Source organism: Dendrobates tinctorius, unplaced genomic scaffold, assembly GCF_039654945.1.
Source record: "Dendrobates tinctorius isolate UK_male_01 unplaced genomic scaffold, ASM3965494v1 ptg000301l, whole genome shotgun sequence".
Classification (NCBI taxonomy): domain Eukaryota; kingdom Metazoa; phylum Chordata; class Amphibia; order Anura; family Dendrobatidae; genus Dendrobates; species Dendrobates tinctorius.
In genome coordinates, this window is record NW_027361968.1 from 1733417 (window position 1) to 1750000 (window position 16584).

Below are 16584 nucleotides of genomic sequence, written 5' to 3' on the forward strand. Positions count from 1 at the left end.
TGTTCAGGTGGGGGCCCGTCTTGCTACAGGCCTCAAGGACACCGGGGCTGAACGAACCCTCATCCGTCCTGGACTGGCGGCCCCTGAAGAGTTTGTTGAGGGGAAAACCCTGACTGTCACCGGGATTGGAGGCACCCATTGTCCCTTGCCAGTGGCCCGGGTTTTTCTTGATTGGGGTGCTGGGAGCGGGTTGAGGGAGGTGGGAGTGTCTGAAAATTTGCCCACTGATGTTTTATTGGGGACTGACTTGGGGCAGATGGTTGCATACTATGTCCCTGACACCCCGCCCCAGTCTGATAATAAGGGTAACGTTAACCCTGATGTTGATGATGATGATGAGGGGAAACTGAATGTGTTACCTGCTAATGCCTTGATGAGTAATGATGCAACTAACAACCAGGTATGATGCTGATGCTGATGTGAATGTACCAAAGCAAACTGATAACCATTCTTTGCCTAGGAAGGATGATGATGATGTTGATGTATCTGTGCCGACTGAACCCGTTAACCCTTTCTTTGAAACGGTAGATGTGTCCACAGGTACCGAGGTGCTCAGCCCCGTCACTCTGCGGAGTGAGACGGCTGAGGAACCCCTGGCAGGAGCAAGCAACGGTGCTCAAGGAAATGGGGAGGTGCATGGGGACCATGAGGAAGGTAATGCCATGCAGCTGACCAGTGCCACCGAGGAAGGTAACTGGCCCATAAGTAGCACTGCTCCTGAAGTGTTGGGGGTGGATGGGGAGGTAGAGCCCAGGGCAGCACCGGCTGGTGGGTCTGTAGAAATCCCCAGGGAGGCAGCATACATAGCAGCTGTCACACGCAGTCAGAGTGCCCAGATCGCAGGCAACGCACGTCTTCTGGACCCTCTGCTGCTACAGGAGAGACTGAACCAGAGGTGAACCCAGAGCCGGTTCCAGAGGGTCCCAGTAAAGAGGGGACCCTGATGTCACTTCTGGCAGCCTCCAGCATGGAGTTCCAGGCTGCTCTGTACTCAGATGCCAGCCTGGAGAAATTGAGAGGTCTCACCAAGACGCCCACCTCCAAGCCTGATAAGGAGAGGGTGTTCTGGGAACGAGGAAGGTTGTACCGGGAGACAGTACCCAGAGATCCTAAAAAGGAGTGGTTGAGGGAAAGACAGTTGGTCGTCCCCTATCAGTTCAGAACTGAGTTGTTGCGGATTGCCCATGAGATTCCACTCGCTGGACACTTGGGGATCGGCAAAACAAAGGCACGGCTGTCTCAACACTTCTATTGGCCCAAGATGGGGACAGATGTAACACACTACTGCCGCTCCTGTGCCACCTGTCAAAAAGTGGGTAAGGGGGGGCCTGCTCTTAAGGCTCCCCTTATTCCTTTGCCGGTGATAGAGGAGCCTTTCCAGAGAATCGCGGTGGACATTGTAGGACCGCTGTCCGTCCCCAGCAGCTCCGGAAAGCGATACATTCTCACCGTGGTAGACTACGCTACCCGGTACCCAGAGGCAGTAGCTCTGTCTTCAACCAGGGCAGATAAGGTGGCTGACGCACTGGTGACCATCTTTTCAAGGGTAGGATTTCCCAGGGAGAAGCTTACCGATCAAGGGCCCCAATTCATGTCTCGCCTAATGGAGGCTCTCTGTGAGAAAATGCAGGTGACGCACCTGGTATCGAGTCCGTATCACCCACAGACTAATGGTTTGTGTGAACGCTTCAACGGTACCCTCAAACAGATGCTCCGCATACTGGTTGAGACCCAAGGGCGCGACTGGGAGCGGTACCTCCCACACCTGCTGTTCGCTTACAGAGAAGTTCCGCAGGCCTCGACCGGGTTCTCCCCCTTCGAGCTCCTGTATGGCAGGCGAGTCCGGGGACCCCTTGGGTTGATAAGAGAATCCTGGGAAGATGAGCCAAACCCCACAGAAGTGTCCATCGTGGATTATGTCATGCGCTTCCGTGACAAGATGCAGACCTTGACGCAGTTGGTGCATGACAACATGACGCAGGCTCAGGCTGACCAGAAGCGCTGTTACGACCAGAACGCCCGGGATCGGACCTACCAGGTGGGTCAAAAGGTGTGGGTTCTGGTCTCTGTACCAACGGATAAGCTTCAGGCAGCCTGGGAAGGCCCGTACGTCGTCCACCAACAGCTCAACCCGGTCACCTACGTGGTCACGCTTGACCATGCTCGGGGTAGGCGCAAGACCTTTCACGTCAACATGCTGAAGGCGCACTACAAACGTGAAGCTTGCGTCCTACCGGTCTGCCATCTGCCAGAGGATGGGGAGGAAGATCCCCTCCTGGACATGCTGGCCCAGGCCAAGGCCGATGGGTCCATTGAGGACGTGGAGATAAGTGGTTCGCTCACCGTGTCCCAGCGGTTGCAGTTGATGGCCACCCTGGAACTCTTCCGGCCCGTGTTCACCAACCGTCCTGGGAGGACGGAGTTAGCGGTTCATGAGGTGGACACCGGGAATCACGCCCCATTACGGCGAACACCCTATCGGATCTCTGAGACGGTGCAACAAGTCATGCGCCAAGAGATCGATGAGATGTTAAGGCTGGGGGTGATTCGACGGTCACAAAGAGCGTGGGCTTCACCTGTAGTCCTCGTGCCTAAAAAGGATCGAACCACCCGGTTCTGCGTGGACTACAGGGGGCTCAACGCCATCACAACCTCTGATGCCCACCCAATGCCGCGCATCGAGGATCTGCTCGAGCGGTTGACAAACGCCAACTACATATCCATCATGGATTTGAGTCGGGGATACTGGCAGATTCCCCTGAGCCCTGAGGCGCAGGAGAAATCCGCCTTTATCACCCCCTTTGGACTGTACGAGTCCACGGTCATGCCCTTCGGCATGAAGAATGCCCCTGCCACTTTCCAGCGGATGGTCAACCACCTGCTTCGGGGACTGGAGGAGTACGCAGTGGCGTACTTAGACGATATTGCCGTCTTCAGTTCCACCTGGGAGGAACACCTTCAGCACCTCCAGGAGGTGCTCAAGCGTCTTCACCAGGCAGGCCTGACCATCAAGCCGGGGAAGTGCCAGATAGGCATGCGCGAGGTCCACTACCTGGGGCACCGTGTAGGCGGGGGTTCCATGAGCCCGGAGCCAGAAAAAGTGGACGCAATCGTGTCCTGGCCCACCCCCAGGACCAAGAAACAGGTGAAGTCCTTCTTGGGCACTGCAGGGTACTATAGGCGGTTCGTACAGGACTATAGCGCCCTTGCCAAACCCTTGACTGACCTCACCAAGCAGAGGCTATCCCAAACAGTCAACTGGACAGATGACTGTGAGGCGGCTTTCCAAGCTTTGAAAGCAGCCCTGTGCAACTCTCCAGTGTTGAGAGCAGTCGACAGCAGTCGCCCGTTTCTGGTACAGACCGACGCCAGCGAGTTTGGCCTCGGTGCTGTGCTTAGCCAGGTCGACTCGAGGGACCAAGAGCACCCCGTGTTGTACCTGAGCCGGAAACTTTTGCCGAGGGAAGTGGCATACTCGACCATCGAGAAGGAGTGTCTGGCCATGGTGTGGGCACTGCAGCGTTTGCAGCCCTACCTGTACGGGCGCGCCTTCACGGTGGTAACTGACCACAACCCTCTGAGCTGGTTGCACACAGTGTCCGGAACCAATGGAAGATTGCTCCGCTGGAGCCTTGCCCTTCAACAGTACGATTTTACTGTAAAACACAGGAAGGGCAGTGAAAACGGCAATGCCGATGGGTTGTCCCGCCGGGGCGAACCCGCTGAGGTGCGCATGGCCGATTACCGAGAGGTAATGCCTCCTTAGCGCCCTCTTAAGGGGGGAGGTGTGATGTACAATGTCTGCAAGATATGTTTTCTGTTGCAATGTGCTAACAAACCCTCCATTTTCTTTGAGAAGCTGCCTGCCAGTGTCTCAGTTACATTGCACACTACAGCAGCTTCCCTTCCCCCGAGTGCCATAAACCAATTTCCTGTCACCCCATTTGGCTTCTCATGTGCCTCGGCTGAAAGAGAAGAAAAAAAAGTGCGGGAAAAACTTCTTTGTTTGAAACGAATAAAACTATGAGAGACTATACCATAAGAACCAAATACCCTAGAGATATGAAAATCATATTTTTGTAACCTGAGCGGTCCCAGCTTCGAGACCGCGTATGTTTCGAAGTTCTACCCTGTCCAGAACATGAGATAGGATTTGCGCCCAAATGGACGGTCATATCGCATAGATGTTTGATGTTTTCTTGATGGGCTCATTACGCTGGGAAACATGATACCACTGATGAGTCCATAACAGCTTCTCCCATAAAGTTATAGGTAATCTAAGTTTTGTAGCCAAAACATAACTTGGATAAGAGAGGTGGGATCAACCCAGAATGCACCTCTCTGTGATGTCACATAGGAAAGTCTATAAGGCATTTCCTGGGCAAACCAGCTCAGAACAGCTGCAGAGTCCGTGCTGACAAGAACTCAGATGAGCGGAGAAGTGCAGCTCCGCCTCCACCCACCTTAAAGCCACATGGTCTGCCTAAGGAACAATATGGAACTGTGAGTGTAATCTCTTTGTTTTCTCCACTTTTATTTTATACCTGTACTGTACATATTTTATGTCTCAATTTTATAGCAACTTTTATCTGTAATCACTGTCCTCTTTCTGAAAATAAATGAAATAATTATTTAGATCTGTCTCTATGCTCTAAGACTCGAACTATACGCCTTTGTTAGATAATTGCTACTAATTCGAGGGGTTTGCCACGGACCCTCTTAATTTAACACTGTGAATTAAGTAACCGTGACTGGTGGCAGCGCGTTGTGCACGGCTATTGCGGCTTGCTGGCAGTCTAGAAGGGTCTTATATTGCTGAGTAAGGGGCTTCAGCCACAGCATTGATAATTCCCTTACTGCAGAAGCCTAATTGCCGGTTCACAACAGGCAGCCCGTCCGGCGACTAATTATCCTAGGTGCAGTTCCCTGACTGACCTGAGGGTAAGGGGGGCGCCGGAGAGCTGCGAGTTCCAAAGTGGAACTGAGAAAGTGGGATATACATAAATCCCCGCAGTACTTGGAAGATTGATAGCAGTGGTGGGGCATCCAAATTAAACTCCCCCTGCGGCAAATTGTAGAGCGAGATTAGCTTGCTGGATATTTTTGTCACATGGTGCCAGTGGTGGGATAACTAAGATAAGCCCCAACGGTGCCTGTGATAGCCGTGTGCCGGCATTGTGTCACGCCCCTCCGTCCGCTGATACACCGGTGTCAGTGGTGGGATTGTGACATAGTGGTGACACAGGGTCCGCTGTCGGTCACGTATTGGTGGCAGCGGGACCCCCGTTAGTGTCGCCCGTAAGTAGACGAACGGCAGTGGGCTGTTCGTCACATGCAGTGTATATATACAGGAGGAGTGGTGCTGTGCAGTGTATATATACAGGAGGAGCGGTACAGTGCAGGGTATATACACAGGAGGAGTGGTACTGTGCAGTGTATATACACAGGAGGAGTGGTACTGTGCAGTGTGTATATACAGGAGGAGTGGTACTGTGCAGTGTATATACACAGGAGGAGTGGTACTGTGCAGTGTGTATATACAGGAGGAGTGGTACTGTGCAGTGTATATACACAGGAGGAGTGGTACTGTGCAGTGTATATATACAGGAGGAGCGGTGCTCTGCAGTGTATATATACAGGAGGAGCGGTACTGTGCAGTGTATATATACAGGAAGAGTGGTGCTGTGCAGTGTATATATATATATATATACAGGAGGAGTGGTGCTCTGCAGTGTATATATACAGGAGGAGCGGTACTGTGCAGTGTATATATACAGGAAGAGTGGTGCTGTGCAGTGTATATATATATATATATATACAGGAGGAGTGGTGCTCTGCAGTGTATATATACAGGAGGAGCGGTACTGTGCAGTGTATATATACAGGAAGAGTGGTGCTGTGCAGTGTATATATACACACAGGAGGAGTGGTACTGTGCAGTGTATATATACAGGAGGAGTGGTACTGTGCAGTGTATATATACAGGAGGAGGGGTACTGTGCAGTGTATATATACAGGAGGAGCGGTACTGTGCAGTGTATATATACAGGAGGAGTGGTACTGTGCAGTGTATATATACAGGAGGAGTGGTACTGTGCAGTGTATATATACAGGAAGAGTAGTGCTGTGCAGTGTGTATATACAGGAGGAGTGGTACTGTGCAGTGTATATATACAGGAGGAGCGGTACTGTGCAGTGTATATATATACAGGAGGAGTGGTACTGTGCAGTGTATATATACAGGAAGAGTGGTGCTGTGCAGTGTATATATACACACAGGAGGAGCGGTGCTGTGCAGTGTATATATACAGGAGGAGCGGTACTGTGCAGTGTATATATACAGGAGGAGCGGTACTGTGCAGTGTATATATACAGGAGGAGCGGTACTGTGCAGTGTATATATACAGGAGGAGTGGTACTGTGCAGTGTATATATACAGGAGGAGCGGTACTGTGCAGTGTATATATACAGGAAGAGTGGTGCTGTGCAGTGTATATATATATATATACAGGAGGAGTGGTGCTGTGCAGTGTATATATATATATATATATACAGGAGGAGTGGTACTGTGCAGTGTATATATACAGGAGGAGTGGTGCTGTGCAGTGTATATATATATATTGTGGTGTAGTTACCACTGTGTCGGCTAGGGGGCGCTGTGTGGGTGTCCCAGGACGGGTGTACAGGCACATTCAGTGTGGTAACAGGAGCAGGGTCCTAAATGACCATTGTGGGTCTCAAGGTGGGTGGCCTTGGGATGCAGGCTCCAGGGTGTATTGATCAGCAGAGGTACTGCTGATCTTTCTGTTACACTGTGTCAGGGAAGCCTGTGTGTGTCTATACAACCTTTGGTGATGTCATAGCCATGTGATCCCCTTTGGGTGTGGTTACAGGGCTATGTAATTGAGGTGTTTGGCACATGTGAGAGAGTGGAGGGAGTCTGTCTGAGTGTGGACAGACTTCCATGTGTCCAGGTGGGACACTACAGAGAGTGTATATGGGGAGGACTACATCTCCCAGCATCTGCTGAGACCCTCAGTCCGAGTCTGAAGCCACGGACATTTCTGTTCCTTTGCCTGAAGTGAAGGTTACATTTCAGTGTTATGCTGTCTATGGTTTATGGAGTAATAAACCTGGTGAAATTTTAAAGGAACCTGCCTCATGTTTGTCTCCCGCTGCACCTAAGCGAGTCACATCCCTACAATTGGTGGAGAATGCGGGCAGCGACTCCTAGAAGCGCGTGTGGCAGCGCTGGCGATTCTGAGCCAGGAGAGCAGACGGTCTGACAACCGTGAGTAATACTGACCGAGGTCAGAGAAAGTGACTGTGTTAATATTTGTGGGATACCTCTGGAGGAGAAGAGGCGTCCAGGAAACTGTGTGGCCGACACAGGTAACAGACAGGAGTCTGTGTTGCACTGACCAGGGTCAGTGAGAGACTGTGTTCCTGGAGGGTCAGTGTTGGGAGGTTCTGGGAGAGGAATCGGATCCCTGGAACACGTGCTATGACCTTGGACCTGGTGAGGCCGGTGTGTTGGGAGACCCTGGGAGGAGGGCTGCTCCCTGAATAGCACCCGGTGCGCCCTGTGTGGTGGACGGTCTCAGGCGGAGACGGTACGTCCTGAATAGTGCATGGACAGGACATGTGAGAGATTGTGCATGTGTTTTTTTTTTTTTGTTTTTTTTTCTTTTCCTCTGCAAAACCTGAAGGCAGATTGCTGTGGCTCAGAGCAGTCACGAAGGTTTTTTTTGCAAGGCAGATTGCTGTGGCTCAGAGTGGTCACGAAGGTCTCGCAGCACAGGGACCTGGTGTTTTTCCTCTTTGAGCATTGGTAGCAGACGCCGTCTGTCTACACCATCCTGCTGCAGCTTTATTGCATATGACTAAGCGGATACAGTAGTTGTGGCTTTACACAACTATTAAGGGTGAGTACCCTGTATCATTGCTTCATAACCGATTATACCTGCACTGGTAAGACCCTATGGGCGCACTTTTGTGGCTTTTTTATCTTTGAGGGTGACAAGCGGCTTCCAGTAACCCAGCGGGGTTACGAAGGTGACAAGCGGCTTCCGGTGGATCGGCGGGTCCACGAAGATGGCGCAGCAGGAGCTGCAGTGACACCAGCCGCTGTGTATGTGTGTGAACAGCAGCCGGAGGTGCCGGTGATCAGTGACAGCAGGAGCTGTGGTGGTGCCAGCAAGGACTTGTCTGGTATCGTGAGAGACAAACTGTGTGGTGTGAACTGTCGCCTAAGAGGTTCTGCAGGACGGACATGGGGAAATCCCAAAAGGGAGTGGTAACCCAAAAGGGGGCGGTGACCCAAAAGGGAGTGGTAACCCAAAAAGGGGTGGAGTCCAAAAAGGGGGCGGTGACCCAAATTGGAGTGGTAACCCAAAAAGGGGTGGAGTCCCAAAAGGGGGCGGTGACCCAAATTGGAGTGGCAACCCAAAGCGGGGTGGTGGTCCAGAAAGGGGCCAAGTTTGAAGAAGTGACAGCACTAGGTGACTCAGTAGGTACGTCTGGAGTACCGCAGTGTATGTGCAGGTCTTTTTCAGAATGTGGAATATCCTTTCCAGGTAGTAATGACGGGCCACAGATGTGTACAGTGATGCTGCACCGGGAAGGAGCCTTTGGTCGGCTGGACTCAGAGTCAGGTGACTCTGACAGGAACTCCTCTCGTTTTCTCTCTGACCGAGAAAAACGTCAGGGTTCACTGTAAACACGGGGTCACGGTGAACTACGCAGTAGACACAGTAGTTTTTGAGGGGACCAAAGGTGGTGAGTGCCAAGGTAGAGGGATACCACGGGACTTAGTCTATGCCTGGGAGAGGGGCCGGGACTTTCTTTTGTTTGATGACGTTTGGTCGGACGGTGGAGATGCTTCGACTATGGGGCAAGCAGACACTGAGACAGTGACGGCTCCTGACATGGACAGGTCAGAGGTAGAACTGACCAGAGGAAGAAGTACATCTGCCCAACTGACGGACCTGACGTCTCGTGATAAGACAGATGGTGGGCTGGGAGATGAGACTACTGGACTAGACACATTGGTGCTGGACGGTAACTGGAGGGTTCACTCGACTGGGGTGACTGACCCAGTGGTACCCTTTAACGATATAATTAAAGAGGTAGTGGTGCGACACGTGATGGACAAAAGAGAGCAGGATCGTGAGATACAGCTGATAAAGGAGACTGTAACAGAACATGTCGAACGGGAAAGAGTCCTAAGGCAAGCAGCTGAGCACAGAGTGGATGAGCTGGAGAAGGAAGTCTCTGAGCTCAGAGGTCACCTGTCAGCGTGTAAAACCATGAACAAGACCCTGTTGGAAGATATGGAGGTGCTCAGAGAGGCCCAAGAGAAGCATCAACAGGAGATTCTCAGGAGAGAGGATCAGCATCGCTACCTGGCAGAGGAGCGAGATAAAGTTCTGCAAGAACTCAGTGGAGTAGTAAAAGGTCTTCTGCAGAAGAAGTGGATGGGCGAAGACGTACAGCGGCCGTGCCCGACTGATAGCAAGGCAGAACTGCCAAAGCCCATCTTGGAAGAGGGTCCTGAAGACTGTAAATCTCAGGAAGATGGTGAGCCAAGAGCTGCACAAGACAGTCACCCGGTCTTGGCAGATACCTTGAGGGAAGTGTCCGTGGGGAACCCAGAGCCATCTGTCCAGGATGAGAGCAAGTCCATGACCTTCAAGTGCGTGATGGAGGTACCCGAAGACGTGCGAGAAGCGTGTGCCAGCGAAGGTGTGCATGAGACCTTTAAAAAGGCAGTAAAGGCCTATAGTGTGAGCTGGGCACCAGAAACAGACCAGTTGGTGATACTGGCAGAAACGGAAGACACAGAGAGAAGGGTGGCTGTCCTGAAGGAGATGCACCTACAATGTCTCCGCACGAAACAGATGCTCGTGGAGCGTAATAGGAAAGCCGCTCGACGTCTGGAGCTTGCAAGGGAAGCTCAAAGTCGGCTGGGCTTTGTGGAAGACATAATTCCGGTACCCAGAAATCTGGTGGGGAAAGTCGTTGGCAGACTTGGAAAGGTGATGCAGGAGATGGTGAATCGATCCTGTGTGAAGAGAGTGAAGATCCCACCTGCTGGTGAAATCCAAGTCGTTATTGAAGATGACATGGTTCCTGTCATTGTGGTTGGTTCGGTGGAAAGCATTGGGAAGCTTCGCATGCTCCTGGAATATCGGGTAGCGTACCTGAAGGAGATTGAGCAGCTAAGACAGGATCGACTGCAGATGAATGAGCAGATAGAGAACGTCAGGTGGCGTCCACCTCCAACCCAAGGTGTAAGGACCCGAAGGGATCCTCCAAGGAATGAAAGGACAGGTAGTCGAAGGCAAGAACGTCGAGAGTCCGCAAGTGGCCGTTCTAATCGTAGTAACATAGGCACGAGACCCAGTGGTGGACATAGTGACAGAGGGTCAGACTCAGACCAGCCAGTTGGCCCAGCTGGACGTGGGACTCATGACAGTGTGAACTGGGAGAGCCGGCCGGTGAGAGAAAGGTCGGGTGACGGAGCGCACTGCAAACAGGTGGAGACTAAAGAGTGTCTGATCACACTGACGGACGTTGACGGGAAGGCCAAAGCCCAAGGCCGAGATACTGACCGCTGGGGGCGGGGGAGGCCTAACGTGAATATGAGGCAGTTTGACTACCAAAACAGACGAAGATGGTCCTCTCGACTTGTAGGGCAAGGTGACATGGGTGCCAGGTCTCAAGATACCTGGGTGATGTCATGTGTTCAACCCCACAAGTTTGAACAGAGGGGGGAGGTATGTGGTGTAGTTACCACTGTGTCGGCTAGGGGGCGCTGTGTGGGTGTCCCAGGACGGGTGTACAGGCACATTCAGTGTGGTAACAGGAGCAGGGTCCTAAATGACCATTGTGGGTCTCAAGGTGGGTGGCCTTGGGATGCAGGCTCCAGGGTGTATTGATCAGCAGAGGTACTGCTGATCTTTCTGTTACACTGTGTCAGGGAAGCCTGTGTGTCTATACAACCTTTGGTGATGTCATAGCCATGTGATCCCCTTTGGGTGTGGTTACAGGGCTATGTAATTGAGGTGTTTGGCACATGTGAGAGAGTGGAGGGAGTCTGTCTGAGTGTGGACAGACTTCCATGTGTCCAGGTGGGACACTACAGAGAGTGTATATGGGGAGGACTACAGCTCCCAGCATCTGCTGAGACCCTCAGTCCGAGTCTGAAGCCACGGACATTTCTGTTCCTTTGCCTGAAGTGAAGGTTACATTTCAGTGTTATGCTGTCTATGGTTTATGGAGTAATAAACCTGGTGAAATTTTAAAGGAACGTGCCTCATGTTTGTCTCCCGCTGCATCTAAGCGAGTCAAATCCCTACAATATATATATATACAGGAGGAGCGGTGCTGTGCAGTGTATATATACAGGAGGAGTAGTACTGTGCAGTGTATATATACAGGAGGAGTGGTACTGTGCAGTGTATATATACAGGAGGAGTGGTACTGTGCAGTGTATATATACAGGAGGAGTGGTACTGTGCAGTGTATATATACAGGAGGAGCGGTGCTGTGCAGTGTATATATACAGGAGGAGCGGTACTGTGCAGTGTATATATACAGAAGGAGTGGTACTGTGCAGTGTATATATACAGGAGGAGCTGTACTGTGCAGTGTATATATACAGGAGGAGCGGTGCTGTGCAGTGTATATATACAGGAGGAGTGGTACTGTGCAGTGTATATATACAGGAGGAGCGGTACTGTGCAGTGTATATATACAGGAGGAGCGGTGCTGTGCAGTGTATATATACAGGAGGAGCGGTGCTGTGCAGTGTATATATACAGGAGGAGCGGTGCTGTGCAGTGTATATATACAGGAGGAGTAGTACTGTGCAGTGTATATATACAGGAGGAGCTGTACTGTTCAGTGTATATATACAGGAGGAGCGGTGCTGTGCAGTGCATATATACAGGAGGAGTGGTACTGTGCAGTGTATATATACAGGAGGAGCGGTACTGTGCAGTGTATATATACAGGAGGAGCGGTGCTGTGCAGTGTATATATACAGGAGGAGCGGTGCTGTGCAGTGTATATATACAGGAGGAGCGGTGCTGTGCAGTGTATATATACAGGAGGAGTAGTACTGTGCAGTGTATATATACAGGAGGAGTGGTACTGTGCAGTGTATATATACAGGAGGAGTAGTACTGTGCAGTGTATATATACAGGAGGAGTGGCACTGTGCAGTGTATATATACAGGAGGAGTGGCACTGTGCAGTGTATATATAGAGGAGGAGCGGTACTGTGCAGTGTATATATACAGGAGGAGTGGTACTGTGCAGTGTATATATACAGGAGGAGGGGTACTGTGCAGTGTATATATACAGGAGGAGCGGTACTGTGCAGTGTATATATACAGGAGGAGTGGTACTGTGCAGTGTATATATACAGGAGGAGGGGTACTGTGCAGTGTATATATACAGGAGGAGTGGTACTGTGCAGTGTATATATACAGGAGGAGTGGTGCTGTGCAGTGTATATATACAGGAGGAGTGGTACTGTGCAGTGTATATATACAGGAGGAGTGGTACTGTGCAGTGTATATATACAGGACAGGAGGAGTGGTACTGTGCAGTGTATATATACAGGAGGAGCGGTACTGTGCAGTGGATATATACAGGAGGAGTGGTACTGTGCAGTGGATATATACAGGAGGAGTGGTACTGTGCAGTGGATATATACAGGAGGAGCGCTACTGTGCAGTGTATATATACAGGAGGAGCTGTACTGTGCAGTGTATATATACAGGAGGAGTGGTACTGTGCAGTGTATATATATACAGGAGGAGTGGTACTGTGCAGTGTATATATACAGGAGGAGTGGTACTGTGCAGTGTACATATACAGGAGGAGTGGTACTGTGCAGTGTATATATACAGGAGGAGTGGTACTGTGCAGTGTATATATATATACAGGAGGAGTGGTACTGTGCAGTGTATATATACAGGAGGAGTGGTACTGTGCAGGGTATATATACAGGAGGAGTGGTGCTGTGCAGTGTATATATACAGGAGGAGTGGTACTGTGCAGTGTATATATACAGGAGGAGTGGTACTGTGCAGTGTATATATACAGGAGGAGCGGTACTGTGCAGTGTATATATACAGGAGGAGTGGTACTGTGCAGTGTATATATACAGGAGGAGTGGTACTGTGCAGTGTATATATACAGGAGGAGTGGTACTGTGCAGTGTATATATACAGGAGGTATACAGGAGGAGTGGTACTGTGCAGTGGATATATACAGGAGGAGTGGTACTGTGCAGTATATATACAGGAGGAGCGGTACTGTGCAGTGTATATATACAGGAGGAGTGGTACTGTGCAGTGTATATATACAGGAGGAGTGGTACTGTGCAGTGTATATATACAGGAGGAGCGGTACTGTGCAGTGTATATATACAGGAGGAGTGGTACTGTGCAGTGTATATATACAGGAGGAGCGGTACTGTGCAGTGTATATATACAGGAGGAGCGGTACTGTGCAGTGTATATATATATATACAGGAGGAGTGGTACTGTGCAGTGTATATATATACAGGAGGAGTGGTACTGTGCAGTGTATATATATATAAGGGAGGAGTGGTACTGTGCAGTGTATATACACAGGAGGAGCGGTACTGTGCAGTGTATATATACAGGAGGAGTGGTACTGTGCAGGGTATATATACAGGAGGAGCGGTACTGTGCAGTGTATATATATACAGGAGGAGTGGTACTGTGCAGTGTATATATATATATAAGGGAGGAGTGGTACTGTGCAGTGTATATACACAGGAGGAGCGGTACTGTGCAGTGTATATATATATAAGGGAGGAGTGGTACTGTGCAGTGTATATACACAGGAGGAGCGGTACTGTGCAGTGTATATATACAGGAGGAGTGGTACTGTGCAGTGTATATATATACAGGAGGAGTGGTACTGTGCAGTGTATATATATATAAGGGAGGAGTGGTACTGTGCAGTGTATATACACAGGAGGAGCGGTACTGTGCAGTGTATATATACAGGAGGAGTGGTACTGTGCAGGGTATATATACAGGAGGAGCGGTACTGTGCAGTGTATATATATACAGGAGGAGTGGTACTGTGCAGTGTATATATATATATAAGGGAGGAGTGGTACTGTGCAGTGTATATACACAGGAGGAGCGGTACTGTGCAGTGGATATATACAGGAGGAGTGGTACTGTGCAGGGTATATATACAGGAGGAGCGGTACTGTGCAGTGTATATATATACAGGAGGAGTGGTACTGTGCAGTGTATATATACAGGAGGAGTGGTACTGTGCAGTGTATATATACAGGAGGAGCGGTACTGTGCAGTGTATATATACAGGAGGAGCGGTACTGTGCAGTGTATATATACAGGAGGAGTGGTACTGTGCAGTGGATATATACAGGAGGAGCGGTACTGTGCAGTGTATATATACACAGGAGGAGCGGTACTGTGCAGTGTATATATATATATACAGGAGGAGTGGTACTGTGCAGTGTATATATATACAGGAGGAGTGGTACTGTGCAGTGTGTATATATACAGGAGGAGCGGTACTGTGCAGTGGATATATACAGGAGGAGTGGTACTGTGCAGTGTATATATACAGGAGGAGCGGTACTGTGCAGTGTATATATACAGGAGGAGTGGTACTGTGCAGTGTATATATACAGGAGGAGTGGTACTGTGCAGTGGATATATACAGGAGGAGTGGTACTGTGCAGTGTATATATACAGGAGGAGTGGTACTGTGCAGTGTATATATACAGGAGGAGTGGTACTGTGCAGTGTATATATACAGGAGGAGTGGTACTGTGCAGTGGATATATACAGGAGGAGTGGTACTGTGCAGTGTATATATACAGGAGGAGTGGTACTGTGCAGTGTATATATACAGGAGGAGTGGTACTGTGCAGTGTATATATACAGGAGGAGTGGTACTGTGCAGTGTATATATACAGGAGGAGTGGTACTGTGCAGTGGATATATACAGGAGGAGTGGTACTGTGCAGTGTATATATACAGGAGGAGTGGTACTGTGCAGTGTATATATACAGGAGGAGCGGTACTGTGCAGTGTATATATACAGGAGGAGTGGTACTGTGCAGTGTATATATACAGGAGGAGTGGTACTGTGCAGTGTATATATACAGGAGGAGTGGTACTGTGCAGTGTATATATACAGGAGGAGTGGTACTGTGCAGTGTATATATACAGGAGGAGTGGTACTGTGCAGTGTATATATACAGGAGGAGTGGTACTGTGCAGTGTATATATACAGGAGGAGTGGTACTGTGCAGTGTATATATACAGGAGGAGTGGTACTGTGCAGTGTATATATATACAGAAGGAGTGGTACTGTGCAGTGGATATATACAGGAGGAGTGGTACTGTGCAGTGGATATATACAGGAGGAGTGGTACTGTGCAGTGGATATATACAGGAGGAGTGGTACTGTGCAGTGCATATATACAGGAGGAGCGGTACTGTGCAGTGTATATATACAGGAGGAGCGGTACTGTGCAGTGGATATATACAGGAGGAGTGGTACTGTGCAGTGTATATATACAGGAGGAGTGGTACTGTGCAGTGTATATATACAGGAGGAGTGGTACTGTGCAGTATATATATACAGGAGGAGTGGTACTGTGCAGTGGATATATACAGGAGGAGTGGTACTGTGCAGTATATATATACAGGAGGAGTGGTACTGTGCAGTGTATATATACAGGAGGAGTGGTACTGTGCAGTGTATATATACAGGAGGAGCGGTACTGTGCAGTGTATATATACAGGAGGAGCGGTACTGTGCAGTGTATATATACAGGAGGAGTGGTACTGTGCAGTGTATATATACAGGAGGAGCGGTACTGTGCAGTGTATATATACAGGAGGAGCGGTACTGTGCAGTGGATATATACAGGAGGAGTGGTACTGTGCAGTGTATATATACAGGAGGAGCGGTACTGTGCAGTGTATATATACAGGCGGAGCGGTACTGTGCAGTGTATATATACAGGAGGAGTGGTACTGTGCAGTGTATATATACAGGAGGAGTGGTACTGTGCAGTGCATATATACAGGAGGAGTGGTACTGTGCAGTGTATATATACAGGAGGAGTGGTACTGTGCAGTGTATATATACAGGAGGAGTGGTACTGTGCAGTGTATATATACAGGAGGAGTGGTACTGTGCAGTGTGTATATATACAGGAGGAGTGGTACTGTGCAGTGTATATATACAGGAGGAGTGGTACTGTGCAGTGTATACATACAGGAGGAGTGGTACTGTGCAGGGTATATATACAGGAGGAGCTGTACTGTGCAGTGTATATATACAGGAGGAGTGGTACTGTGCAGTGTGTATATATACAGGAGGAGCGGTACTGTGCAGTGTATATATACAGGAGGAGTGGTACTGTGCAGTGTATATATACAGGAGGAGCGATACTGTGCAGTGTATATATACAGGAGGAGTGGTACTGTGCAGTGTATATATACAGGAGGAGCGATACTGTGCAGTGTATATATACAGGAGGAGCGG

The 16584-nt window shown here is 49.7% G+C and overlaps 1 protein-coding gene across 2 annotated transcripts in view; it reads right to left on the reverse strand.

Annotated features, from left to right (window-relative positions):
* Positions 1-16584, reverse strand: part of LOC141073449 (guanylate-binding protein 3-like) — a 57798-nt gene that overhangs the window by 40701 nt on the left and 513 nt on the right. The window lies entirely within an intron of this gene.